The 15,016-nt window shown below is 38.1% G+C and overlaps 1 long non-coding RNA gene across 1 annotated transcript in view; it reads right to left on the minus strand.

The window, feature by feature from the left end:
- Positions 1-4,132: 4,132 nt before the first annotated feature.
- LOC146445515 (uncharacterized) overlaps positions 4,133-15,016 on the minus strand; it is a 52,784-nt gene continuing 41,900 nt past the window's right edge. Inside the window, exon 4 of the long non-coding RNA XR_014852516.1 lies at positions 4,133-4,184. This is a non-coding gene — a long non-coding RNA (uncharacterized LOC146445515). The remainder of the gene's footprint in view (positions 4,185-15,016) is intronic.

A 15,016-nucleotide genomic window follows, 5' to 3' on the forward strand; every position in this document is an offset into this window, starting at 1 on the left:
AAAGCTTTTTGGTTTAATAACGTGAGCTTTCTCAGCTCAATTTTTATCTCGTGAGATTAGTTTATAATCTACAAGCAGAACTTCCCACAAATTTGCACAACTGTGAGCTCAAAATCTGGTCCTATTTGAAGCAACAGAGTTACCTTTCTTGTTAAACAAGCTAGATTTGCTTTTGCAGCTCAATGCCACCTAAGGATACTATTATTTTAAGAGGAATATTAATTCATTCAGTCTCTCATACATTAGAACAGAATAAATTTATTTCAGATGTAAGGAACATACAGTGACGATCTGGTACAAGTCAGGGAACCAAAAGTTACAGGACATTATTAAGGGCTGACAAGGATGGAGCCACCATCTACCACCTCTCCAAGAAGCCTGCTCCAAAGTCCAACCACCCTCTTGATTAAAGAAGTGTTTAACAAAGCTAGGGAATGCATTGTGCATAACAAAACAGCAAATGATTAAATGCAAAGAGCAAATTGTTAACTCATCTTGGTGCCGCAGTATAGACTTGTAACTTCGTTTACCCTGTTCAGTTTCTGCCTGACCTGTGTAAACATGGACAAAAATGCCTGCAGATCTGCTTGTAGATTGCTTTTCAATGAAAATTGAGTGTCTGTATCAGAAGAAATAAGCTTTTTGGCAGTTGCTGAATTTTTAATTTTTAATTAATTTTTACTTCTAGTTTCAGGTAGGAGCTGTCTTGCACAGTAACGCATAGATAGAGATGAAGATATTTACACTCACTTGTCAAAACCATCAATATTTCACTCATGCTTACAAGACTTGAGGAATTCTGTCAACTAAAGCATTATATCTGTTGTTTTAAAGACTGCTTTCAGCTACTTCTAGTACAGCAATCCTTCTGAATTTTGTAGGTGTGAGGTGTCACTAAGATGAAGTGTTACACCTATTCATGTCAATGTGCACATCATATTATCCTCTATAACCATTCCAAGGATTCATGCCAAGAATGACATACAAAAATATGTATCTCTACAAACTACAGTCACAAACACTCCATTTTCTAATACACTGCTCAAAATGTGGGTAATTCCCTATACTAGAGAAGTGTTCTATTATTAGCATCATTTTTGTTTAGGTAGAATGACAGTTCTTAATGATTTGAGCTTGCAGCACACACTTGCCTCAAGCATTTTGTAGCCAGGATGGGGAAAACTGGACAAAACTCACTGCATTCATTATTTACAATGTATTTTAAGGCAGGGACATTAGAATTTCACTGAAGGGTAAAACTGTTTTTCCTACAAATGGGGCTGACTGCAAAATTCAAGCTTTTCCTGCAAGGTGTTCTTTAATAGCAGTGTGCAAAAATGCATTTGAGATGATTTGTGATATGGCTCAAGTTGCAGCTCACCTTTACCGGAGAAGTAAAATTGCACAAACCCAGTGAAGAAGTGAGGGAGATTCCTCATGATTTAATTTCCTAAGTTTTTTCTAGATAAGAGTTACAAGACTAGAAGGGATCTAGAAAAATCATTCAGCATTATACGAAATAATCTTGGTGCAGATAAAGGCTCTTCCAAAATATTCTGACCAGTTTTGGCTCACATTGTGCCATACATATACAGTCAGGCACAGCCCAGAAATCTTCACTGAGGTCTTATATAGGTCTTCACACCTATATATGCTACCACTTTCTTTCTCTCTTAAACCAAGGCTGTAGCCTGACTCAATCATTGCTAGAATTCATGTCAGCACATGGTCTCTATAACAAAGATGCCACAGTGAGTTGCTCTAACCTTCAACTTTTCCAGAACCACCAGTCAGAAAGTTTTCCCTCTTTACAGTACTGGACCACCACAAAATTGAGGTTACACAAACAGGCACTAAGTGAAATATAATCACCAGTCTCAAAAATTAGAAGGGGACTATCCCAGCAAGTAGGAGTACTTACTGGCTTTTATAACAAAATTACATTTTATATAAAAAAAAAACAATTTGACAAGCAGACAAATTCGGTGTGAAGTACAAAGGGAATGTACAGAAAACTTGCTGCTCCTTGTTGCTTCCTAACTTTGCATAGTTGCTGGAGCTCTGTGTGCTCCATGAAAAAGAGCATTACACAGCCAATCACCATGACTGTCCCCAGATCTAAAGTGCTAGGGTTGCTGTTCCCCTTCTCACACAGCCAGACATCCATGAAAGACTCCCATATACATCAGGGGCTAAGACTAAAATGAAAGACTAGTTTAGAGCTCTTTAAATTTCAGTTTGAAATTACAATGACAGGGTGTGTTTTTGAACTCAGGCAGGCAAGATTTAGAGCTGCCTGGGGATTTAAATATTAAAAATTATACCCTTAATTGCATCCTGGAGCATTTATGTGTTGCAGAAAGATGACTGGTATTTTAGCTGTTAAAAGATGGAAAAATACTTGGGAATTCCTGCCCTTTTTAAGCTGTTAGCCTCAGAGTCATTAGCCATGAGGCACTCTTCATTCAAATCACAGGGACAACAAAAATGCATCGATCTTAGGTAGAGAAAAGAAGGCTGTCTGCAACTTGACCTGCTCTTTTCCACTTAATCATGGGCCAAGCCTCATGCTGGCAACCCATCAGATACTGACACACAGACAGACATCAGCTCACTGCTTTTATTCAGCAAAAGGGGAAAATAAAGCTTAAAAACAGCAAGTTTGGAGCACTTATTCCACACAGTCTAACAAGTGTTAGCATTTGCATAGGACAGGTTTTGCCTGGCTGATCAGTCCTGGGAGCTCAAGGGATGCTGCAGAAGGCAGGAGGGCTGCCTGGGGAGCAAAGCTGTGCTTCCATCCATCTCCTTGTTGCAGATTATTTCCTACTCCGTGTCATACATGGGAGTCAGGAGCAAGCTTAATGAACACGGGGCCCTACAACCAGGATTAGCAGCAGGAAGTTATAGAACATTAGATTAATGAGCTAAAGCTACCAGGCCCAGAACAGGAGCAATTGGTAAGAATCCAAGATTTACAGCCAAGGACCAGAGTCCTTCAAAACCAGTTGCCAGAAATAAATGCTTATTGTACCAACACAAAGGGAATAGAAAAAGAGAAGTTTGTTTTCAAAGCACATGACTGGAGGACTGAAAAAAAAAACAAGCCAAACAAGAAAAAAAGTAGGAATGACAACCTCCTGCTCAGAAGCAACAGTAAATAAGACACTAATGCACAAGCAAGAAGAATTTGACAGAAGCTTTTTTAAAAAAGAAAATAGCGCAGATTCCAACTGAGGGAAACCCACAGAGCCAGAAAATAAAGTTGATAAAAGTTCTCCATATTTTTCTTTTATTCTGACAAAACCCTTTCTCCTGCTTAAAGCTGCTGATGTAGATGCCTTGTGAAAGTGACACTCTGGCAGTGCCTCAAACAGAGCCTGGGTAAGATCTGGATGCAAAGAAGTAAACAGCCATTTTGATGCATTTGTTTCCTGTTGCTTGCACAAATCTAAACAGCTCTCTTGTCTGTTTCACTGCTAAATCCTGACTTTGATTCCAATAGGAGATTAGCACAGGGGGAGGGGAGAATAGATTTTTGCTTATTAGTTTAAAACTACTGCCTTGCAAATACAAAGGGAGGTATTTTGGGAGTAAAAAAAAAAAAAATTAAAGAAACCATGTCAGAATTTCTGTGGGCAGAGATAATTGTTATCTCAGGTTTTTGGTATTAAGAGTCAAAAATGCCTTGCACAAGGTAAAATCTATCCCAAGCCAGGAGTTCCAATTCCAATTTCTTTTCAATTAATCCAAAATATTAAGAACTCCAAAGCAACAGCACCAAAAATAGTCAGAAAAATGTAGCTTCAACATTCCAGCATGGACACAAACAATAGCAACATAAGCAAGAAAAGGCAGCCAGATGATCATTGCTTGCAAAGAGGTCCCAGATTTCCAGCTCACTTCAGTTTACGGATCACTTTTGGGTTTTTTTTTTTACACACTTATGAATGAGCATTCTTGTTTATTTGTAGTAAGATCCTTCTGCATTACTATATACAAAACTCTAAGAGATTACCAGATCAAAAGACATTTACCTGTGTCTATACTTTTTGAACTGAAAATAAAACAGAAGAAACAGATTGTTAAAACTAAGGCCCTAGAAGCCAAATCTATAAAGATGAGTCATTTCCTGATAATTCTTCAGAGTATAAGCAAGTGCACACAAATGGAGCCATCCTCTCCTGTGGAACTTAGTAGAACACAGCATTCCTACAAGGAATCTACTCATAGATTCAAGTGTGGAAGACAATAGCATCTCACTGTGCTGTCCTCATCACACATACTCTAATTATTCTTTTTCTGTGGAATACTGGAGGGAACACCCTGTTAGTCAGTTGCTACACATTGCTAGTGTACAACTCCTGCCACACACACAAGCCACGAGAAAGGCAAGAGAAGCAAGTACGGTTAAAAAGAAAAAGGAGGAACTAATTTCTTTGCTGTGCAGCAGATTCTCTTTAAAATGACTCGCCTTCCAGATGCTCCCCAAGTGAAGCAATTGGCAGATGGCAGCGACTGCAGATGGATGGGCACAGCTGAGACACAGATACAGCTGCGAGTAGCTGGCTCGGCAGCGTTTGCTTTTCCTTCTGCCAGCCACAGTCACAGCACTGCTAGAGAGTGGGTGGCAAAATAGGGAGAGGATTTCCCAAACTCATTGTAGAGGAAAAACCCTTCTGTTAATGTCACTGTCTTCCTTGTTGTCCTCAGTGCACAATATTAAAAGGCATTTTTCTTATTCATTAATGAGAATAGATATACTTTGCCATGTATTAATGTGTATGATTAATTTATAGAAGATTTATTAGATGCAAATCTGGTGTTAATTTACCCTCTTTCTTACAGCTTGCCACTCAGTTCTTATGAGGCCACACAACATTACACATTTTTACCAAGTTCTGCACTAACTCCTTCATTAAGGGTAAATAGCAGGCTGTGAAACAAAGTCCACTAAAGTCAACTTTACCTTCATGGTCACATTCTCAGTTACACTATGGAAAGCAACAACAAAAGGACCAGGATTGCAAACCATATCAACAACCATGCAAATCTCTTGGCCCCATCCATAAAACAGGCTGCAGAATATGTTTATCCTTCTGATTTTTAATTTCTTGTTGCTCCTGTGTCAGTTTTATCTTTACAATCAATTGTACTGAACTCTGCATCATCAAGGTATGTTTGTCTAGGGAAGGCCTCAGCCTGCCAGGCTAACAAAGCTCCAGCAACAAAGATGCTAATAACCATTTCTACCTGGAGCACTAATGCATTGAACATCATTTAAAAGGCAAACAGTAATTAAGATCTATGCATTTTAATAGCATAAGAAGGCAGCCCAGGACATTAGCTCATCTTTTGAAAGAGATTCTGAGTAATGACCATAGGAGAACACACTTAGAGATTGATAATTTGAGCACAAGGATTCCTATTTGCATGCTGAGTTTACACAGACAAACTTCAAGCCTCAAGAGCAAGTATGTGCTGATAGATTTGTGCCCTTTTCTCTACCTGCCTTCCTAATTATGGGGACTGCAAACATAGCTAATAAAAACATTCAAGTGCATTCATTCTGTTACAATGCCTACAGTCACCTATCCTGGAAAAAGTGCAGCAGACAGAGCCTGTTAAGGTCCAGCCTCTCAGCAGGCAGACCACTTCTGGAGCTCAGGGTTTTCCTTGCTTTTTCCCTCCCCCAACTGCTGGAGTCTCAGTCTGTCATAACTGAGAGCACTTTTCCCTCCCTCTTGGTTAATAAAAGCTCATTTAGACAGAAACATTCTGTTGGTGGGCATGACTACTAATGCAGCATTTAGAAAGGCAGGATACCTCCCTTTCAGAAAAGGGGTGGCAAGGTTTTTTTATGCCAGCCTAAGTGCAGAGAGGCGGTTCCCATCAAATTGGGATGATTTATCAAGATGGAAAAAGGCTACATGATAGAGAGGATCACATATGTCCATCTGGAAATGGCAATACTAGCCTGTTTGTTCCATATGTCACAAAGCATAGAGACATTTCAGAGGAAGAACGAAAGAGCAATAATTTAACCCTTTAAAAATAAGGTCTTCTTGCTTGTAAATAAAGACGTTTCTAAGACTGTTATAATCCCTGAGATGTTCTCTAAGAATAATATCCAAAACAAAATGCTCAGGGAAGATGCTACAGCACACAATTACCCCTTTTAGCATACTACATAAAGTGTAAGGGAACAGGAAGAGTGTAAACTGATCATCATTTTAGTTATAATTTAGCGGCACATACACACACTTAGTGGTCTTTTACAAACAGAGAATGTCTCTAACAAGTTAGAATGAACAAGTCTATAAACTGTTAAATTGGTTTGGTTAATAAATCAAATTACTAAACAATCTTGCCAGACAGATTTGTCAGTGATTTATGCACCTCTGAGAGTACATAAAAGATTTGTCTCTGGGGATGTTCTTATATAAAAGGCTTTTATTGGTATCCTGTAAATCCATCCATGGTGCTATTTCCACCCCTTTGACTGTGGAGTCAGATTTGTGACAAGTATTTGTTCATGCAGTTCACAGGAGATTCTATTGATGTTCAGTTTTTGACTACTCATTTGCATATTTTTATGTAAGAGGGGAAAATTAATCGGAACTTAATCTAGAGATAATTAAACAGATAACTAAATCAATTCCAATACAGATAAACCACTTCCATGAAGTAAATGCATGCACTATCCTTGAACCATACATGGCCTTATCAAGTTGGATAAAATAATCTTGTGATTTTACTAAGTGCTCATTTCATAAAACTGGCTAAAGACTCATTTGGGTACCTACAGCAATCTGTTTAATGAGTCAAGAGTCGTACATAAACAAGAACCGTAATCCTGCACAATAAAACACTTAAATTCTTCAGTATGAATCTGTGACTTCCCCCTCCCTGCAGTGGGCTTCATTCCTTCCTTCCTTTTAAAGGTGGCTCTTTAAAAAACACCACTGTGCTTTTATGGCACTTTTAACTCCTTTCCCCAAAAAACTCTCAAGGCAGAAGGAGCTGTAAATTAGTTTTCAGGAAATGCCTGTTCATGGCAGTTCTGTAAGCCACTTAATTAGATGGGGACAAACTTAAACCAATCTGTGGGCCAAATTCAGACTGCCAGGAACAAGATATTTCTCTGTCTGTTGGCAATGTATATTTTGATAATGTCCTCTACAGAGAGGCAGACTATTGCCAGCCTCATTTCCAGGCTGTTTTCCTTTCCATGCACAACTTCTGTGACTCAAAGCAGAAGAGGAATCCACTTTTGCAAAGGAATCTTTTGTCCAGGGACACAGCTTAACGAAACTCTCTTTATGTGCAACACTTGACAAACAGCCAGCATTTTTATGTACAGAACAGCCCAACTACTGGGCTAATACACACTTAGGAAATTATTTAAAATTCTTGAGAAAGGATTCTTGCTTCATGTAAATACAGAATCACCTAGATTGGGAAAGATCCTTAAGATCATCAAGTCCAACCTTTGAATAATCACACAACCACACTGTCCTGAACTTCAAACCTAGTCTCTTCATATTCTTGAACCTTTGTGCAAACAATGGTCATATGTTCCTACAATTCAATTCTGCAGCACTTTCACAAGCAAGCAACTCAGCTCATTGGAGAAATATTTGTGATTCCCTGAGCTCATGTGCACACAGACTGACTGTGTGGATGTTTACAGAGACACAGCTTCCCAAACAGATGCATTCATTTTTTTCCTTCAAAAGAGAATTTCTTCACCTTTTCATATTTACATTCCCAGCACACATTTACCCCAAAAGCTCAGACACAAACTGTCAAACTGCAATGGCAAAGAGGTCAGTGCCACTCTAGGCAGAGACCTCAGAGTATTCCACAAGTGAGGAATGGCTAATATACATCTCTATTCATGATCTGTTAAGGGCTTGTAGCATAATCTACAGACCTGAATTTACCCAACAAATGTGACTCAATTAAAATTTGCCATAAGACTGAAAAAAAAACCCCACAAACATTCCAGGTACAGCAATCCTCCAGTCCTCCCACAATTTGTAAGAAAAAAAATCATAACCGATTAAAACTTGATTAAATAAGGAACATAAAGCCATTGAAATCACTTTCATCTTTCATTTTACAATACAGTTGTGCATTATGTTCTTGACTGATTGTGAAGAGGGTGGAGCAGATGGTGAAGGCCATGTTTAAAATAATACATCCATTAAAACTACACACAGTCCTGAGATGTTCCCCCAACAACAGGTTACCTTTGCTTTTAGAGGACTACAGCTCTAATTAGATATTCTGCTTTACAAGATGGTTGGGGTTCAAAATCTGCTTATTATATCATCACAGCAACAAAATTTTGTCATAATGGTAAAGATAATTTACCTATTTTAAGAGTGCGAGTGTTTGCATACACACACTTTCTTGGAAAGGTTTATGCTTGCAGATTTAGGGAGGTGAAACAGTGGTTAAAATTATATATGATGGCAAAAACTACTCCTGCTCCTGGCTGCTTTATTTTGTGCACCTGCTGTAGGAAAAAATGTCCTTTTTTTTGTCCCATCCTCTTTTTTTCCTTCAGCAATAGGATTATAGTACTAGCAGCCTTGCAGAAATACCTCTCCAATCATCTTCCCTTACTCTGCCTATGTTAACATCATCCCAGCCCCAAAACACATCCCCTATTTCAGATCTTGAGAGAAAGTTAGTAAAGCAAGGAAGGTGCTGCAACACAATACACTTTAAAGGAGTCAAAAGATTTAAGCCAACAGCGATTGAAGAGAGATTTTACTGTTCCCTGTCCATTTCTGGCAGGATCCTTTCAAGTCTTGCAACAAAAATCATGTGCTGCATGGCACCTGAGATCCTAGCTCATGTCAGCAGCTGGTTTATTTTCTAATTGTAAAATGTCTTACTCAGTTAGGGTGACATAATGACTCCTAGGACCCCCTTGTATTTGTAAGCTCCTGAGCTGAAAGCACTCTGATGGAGAAATCACATATGCAAAGGCTAAATACAAAGACTAAGGCCTATTAAATATATGACAAACCTTTAAGGCAAAGCAGTTGTATCTGATCTTGGACAGCAACAGTGCAGAAAAACTTTTTAGAAGGAACAAAAGTGATAGCACCTAATGTTTTACTTCAAGATTGGAAATAGGGGCTGTTTCAGTTTTGAGGCAGAAATGCTCCCTTAGGAACCCCAGGAGAATTTCTTGCCTAAGAGAATTTTGCACTTCAGTTATATTTTCCATTACTTCAATCTAACAAAAAAAATGGATTAAAATACAGTCAGTGCCCAGTACTTCAACAAAAAAAATAATTTCTAGAATGTCACAACTTACATAAAAATGACTTTATGTATAAACAGAGGTCTGAGCCAACTTGGACTATAACTGTTGGTAGAAACTTAATTTTTCAGGCTTAGAGTGTGAAATAAGGTTTTTTCTTTTTTTAAGGCAGCCCTCTCAATATAATTGAGAATTTGCTCAGTTTGTAAGCACAAATCCAGGAGGATCAAATGTGGCACACAGAGAATGTGGCCCTAAAATGCAAATCTTGCCCAAATTTTTTTTTAAAAGCAAAGAGCAAATGTATCTTTCTAGTTATACCACATTCACAGTAAAGTAGACTGTACACTTCAGGAAAGGAAGTGAATAACATCAATCCTCTTCTTGCATTCTAACACAGTATCTAACGTAAAACATGCTATATTTGTATAAATTAACAATCATAAATTTCAGAAGGTAAGTCCATATTTTAAGGATTAATACAATATAAAGCCAATACAAAAGCCTGTTATGAGACCCTGGATGCTGTTAGACAGGAATGTTTTTTTCATTGGCATCTCATTAAAAAAACAAAACTTGAAATAACAGTATTGAATCAGCACGCTGCCAATAATTTTGCAACCATCTTGTTAAATAATAGTCCTACCATCTAGGCATCTTTAAGAAAATGAAGAATCTCCATCGCTAAATGATGTCCAGAACCGGAAATTAAATTGATAAAATAGGTAAATTAGGGCAGATTGAGTTATCTCCAGTTTCACTATTAACTAGTGCATCTTTACACACGAAAGCAACAAGTTATTTTTGTATTAGTTGTAATACATGCCCACATTTATTTCCATGGCCTTTTGTCCCCTTTTCCCCCTGCAGTTTTCAAACAGAGGTAATTTGTGCATAAGTAAGATCAGAGAAGAATACACACCTGGAGTCATCTGGGAGATGCCATCTGGGAGATTACTCACTTTGGTAAACAAAAAAAAAAAATCTAACCAAAGCTTGCTCCAAAGAGCACTTTGCCACCTTAGGGTGGTGAAAACTAAGTACTTAATCTCCATTTTTCAGATGAGTTAGTTAGTTGATGCAGGTGACAAACTAAATACATCCATAGCAGGAACAGAACCCAAAACACTTGGTTTCCACACTCACCACTTGGCCATGCTTCTGTGGCTTTTGAAAAGATTAGTGCCTCAGCAGCCACTGCCCAGCCAATTTTGTTTAAATCTCTGCTGCTCTGTCAGTGATCTAATCAGGACAGCAGTCAGGTCTGCTCTGCCTGTGGCTCCTGCAGCGCTCATCTCACCAGGAGATGCAGCATAATACACCTCCAAAATGAATGGCTGAATCAGAAATAAAGGTAAGCTGTTTGTTTGAAACCTTCATCTGATTGATTTCATGTTCATAGGCTTGCAGAAGAGGCCTCTTAAGGGGTTGTTGAAGATGCGAGCCAGAGAGGGACAATAATGCTTTAAACCAGGACTCCTGATGCTACAGAAAAAATTTCATAGTATAACAGTAAGAAAAAAACTTCCATTTTTAAGTGTCTAAAGTTCAATTTCATCAATTTCTTTGATGGTTGTACATCATGTAACTATTTCCAAGAGAGGCATACAAAAAGGAATATACAAAACCAACTCCATACATGAATATACAAAACCAACCAACATACAATGATGAAAAGCTACATCTTAAGAATTAGAACTTTTTCTCCAAAAAAGCAAATGAAGACTCACACTGTGCCCACATGTTGTGGCAATGGGAATAAGTCTAGCTGGCTTGCCTCAAACCTTTCTTCTCAATGACCATTTCTGACAAATGTCCCCATACTTTTCCTTAAAGGGTACAAACCTGTGCAATCATATCTTTGGTGAGCACAAGTACTGCAACAACAATAGAAACTACATAAAACCACTGTTTAACAAGCAAAACATCCTACAGTGTTTGTACACACAGAAATGTGCATGTATTCACACAGAGCTGCCAAAAGGTTTGGCCCCAGATGTTGGGCAGTCGCAGTTAATTGCATATCACAAAATGCTCATAACTTTGATTAGATACAGGATAAGGACTTTTAGCCATTGAGTGAATAACCTGACTAAAGATTCCTGCAGTTAAATACAGTCAAAGTGGTGATTTCCTACAAATCTATATGCCTAATGTCTATAATATAGCTTCACTGAGTTAGATCCCATAGATTTTATCCATCAAGGTGTTTATTTTGTTGACCTCTTGGGGACTGCAGGGCAAGAGCCTCTTACTTTCAGGGGACTTCATAGTGAATGATTTTAAGGGTTTGTCTGCCTGGGAAGGATATTGAAGGGCAGTATATGGATTGAATTTACAGCATGGCACTGTGCAACAAAATGCAATGACCAGTCAAAAATATATTAAGTAACAAGAGTGTCCACATGGATAATTAGTGTAGAAACACCAGTGTGTTGCAAATTCACAGACATATATACTGTACATTAACACCCTTTTCCACATTATAAAAAAACAAAACTGTTCACGCTTTCTTGGTGAAAACAGTCCTAATTTTCTAGTGTAAGCAAAAAGTACACACAGGAAAAAAAAGGCTTTAGAAATGGAAGTCTGAGCAAAGTACATGTGTGAAATGGAGGAAGGGTTTTAATCCAGCCTGCTCAGATTGATTGGAATTGTTTTAGGATTCAATGAGAACTGGCCGTCTCTTTCATGGTTAATTCTACTAAAAGTACAGAGATATCTCCAATACTTATCAAACATCAAATTTCAGCATAATAGTAAATCATTAGTCTCAGAAACAAAAATGTTTTTGGTCAATAAAACGTTTCTGACTTCATAATGGAAAACATTTTATTTCAATTCACATTTTTATGTTATTTTAATACACCGGACCTTTGAATTGAAATCCTGAAAGTTTCTTTGGTAACATAAAAGTGTTGTTTGAAAAAGAAAAATCGATATAATGGAGTATTTCCCCCTCCAATCTTTTAATTTCAATGAAAACAATACGCACCAACACCCAACTTAAGACCTACAGTGCAGTGGACCCAAAGCCTGACAGACACCTGACAGAGAAATTTGGCTGCATGAACATCATCACAAGAGATTCTGCTGCAAGGGCAGCATCACACAGGCTTCAAATGCCCCACTCCACCAGCCCAGCAGCAGTAAAAGAGAAAATAGGTCACTGGATCAGGCATCTTGACATCAGAACATAAAGGCATTTATCTGCATAAAGAGAGGGCATGATGTCCCCTTCCCCATTTGCAATTTCTTGACTATTGGCTTTTGAGTCATGACTTTGTCTACAAATTGTGTGCACATATCCACTACAATGTACCTTCATGGCAGTTCTGAACACCTTATGCTTTGCCTAAAGTGAAACAGTCATAATAATAAAAAATTCTGGTTCACAAGTGGAAAGGGTGCAGGGTACTTCTATAAAGAGAAAAGGCACTAACTCAAGCGGAAAAAGGGGCTTAATTTAGTTTTGGAAAAAAAAGTAGAAAGAAATAAAAGAAAAACATTCTATGAAATGGAAAAAAGGGAACAGAGTTGTGAAAGAGGCTCAAATCAGAGTTGTAGCTTTGAAAAAATTGATATTGCTATCATTAACAACTGGCAGAAGAGTTATATTTGAAGGAATGATTTGCTCTTTCTGGGAAGAAAAAGAATCAGCAACTCGGAATCATTGATGCAGTATTTTGAATTTGATGCAGCAGAGCAATTCTTTCTATGATTACTTAGACATTAATAAATGTATCTCATTTTATAGGCTATTTATAAATCATGCATTTAAGTATACAGCATGTCCAGGAGAAAATGAGACATTATTACTCACACAGAGTATCCTTCTGGGGAAATACACTTTAGTTACTCTATCAGAATTTACTGCAAACTATCAAGACAAAAAGGCATTCAAAGCAATGATAGCTTCAATCTGTACAGAGTAGACCTAAATCTAGGCTACTGCCTTTCACCATTAAGGGTAACTGGCTTGAATAGAAAATGCAGATGTTTTCTCAGCTTTTGTCTCTATTTTGTTTTTTAATATGATGAGTTATTCTTATCTTGTGAAAGATTATTTCTATAAATACATGACTAGGGAAAAAGTTGTGCTTGTGTCAAAGGCTTATAATAAGATTTTGTACACCATCATACCTTACAAAAATATCATGTTTATTGCAACCAGCTCTAACTAAACAAAGTTAAGGGCTCTTTCAGTGCTTTGTATGTGATCTGACAATGCCAAAACAAACTGGAGGATCCTTATAAATAAATCCCCCCAAGAAATCCCATCAACTAATAATTCCAACGTCCCATCTTGAGCCCAAGGCACAGCAAATCCATGCAAACATATAGGACTAAACCAGAAACTTAATGTCATAAATATACCAATATTTACCTTTCTTAAGGAAAAAAAAAAATCAATTTGCATTTAGCTTGATGCCTGTCTTGCTGCTATTACCAAATTCATACTCATACATGCAGTCAGCTAGAGTTCTTATACCAAGCTAAATCTTGCCCAGTGTGAGCTGTGATTAACTGATTTCTACATTAAGTGTTTCAGTTTCCTGAACATCACCAACTCAAGCAAAAAAAAAAAAATCTTTCAAAATATGCTTGTTAAATTCCAGAAGTTATCTTAATAATAATAGTGTGCACCTTGGGGGAAGAGATCATTTATCAACTAATAGAACTACATTTTATAGTTTTCCATCTCCCTTTTGTTTGCCCAAGAGGCTTAAATGCCAATCATGTATGCCTGCACATAATCACAGAGCTACACAAGGTTTCTAGGTCCTTTCAGGTGGGCATTTTAAATACCTCCAGCTATGACACTCAGCTGATCAGGTGTGCTCCGGAGCAGGCAGGTAAGTGGAAGCCATGCAAAGACCGAGCAAACCATGTCTCTAATTTAACAGCAGTAAACCTTAAGGAACAAACCAGCAGCACCAATCTTAAGCTGAGAAGTGAGAATCATCACATGGGATGCTCTGCTAGCAAGCACAAGTGAAATGTTTCAACTCTCTAAGAGTGAAAGAAGTGCACTCCATGTGCCAAAAAAAAAAAAAAAAACACATTAGAGGGGAAAGTTGCTGCTTCTGCCAGCACCAACTGACATTTCCTCTATCTGAAGAGAGATAGCTGGAGAGACAAGAGAAGCCACGCAGCAGTGAGTTTTGCAGAGTCTAATCCCACTGCCTCTTTGGGAGCTTTCCAGGCAGGCTGGATCAGGCACTCCCCACCACAGTGCCACCAGGACACTTTCATCAGTATCCAGGCAGGTTAGATGGGTAATGCAGAGAGGTCTGAGTCATCCTTGAGAGCATAATTGTGGGGAATTATAACTTCATTATCTCTCAGAATTTAGAAGCCAGCCTGGTCCATTCACAGTGGCAGTGGAGCAGAGAAAGGGCAGCTCAAACATGCATTGGAATGTTGCCATTAGCAGTTGGGTGCAAAGTAAACACTGGGAAAGATGCACACAGTGTGCTGGAAAAGAGGACATCCTCTAAAATTATTTCCCGAGCATGAAGTGCTTATCAGAAGTTGATTTCATAGCCTGGCTTGAATTGCTTGTAACAAATGTTATAACAGTGTTCTGAAATATTAAACATGTACTCACTTGAAGAACAAGATTATTCATGAACTTAAATGCTTGTTCCTACATTAACTGGAGTTACTCCGTGGATAATTGACTGAAGTTATTTACAATAAAAATAACAGCCAAGGCACTAAACTGTGTCC

This window comes from Lichenostomus cassidix, chromosome 1 (assembly GCF_008360975.1).
Source record: "Lichenostomus cassidix isolate B80296 chromosome 1, HeHo_3.0, whole genome shotgun sequence".
Classification (NCBI taxonomy): Eukaryota; Metazoa; Chordata; class Aves; order Passeriformes; family Meliphagidae; genus Lichenostomus; species Lichenostomus cassidix.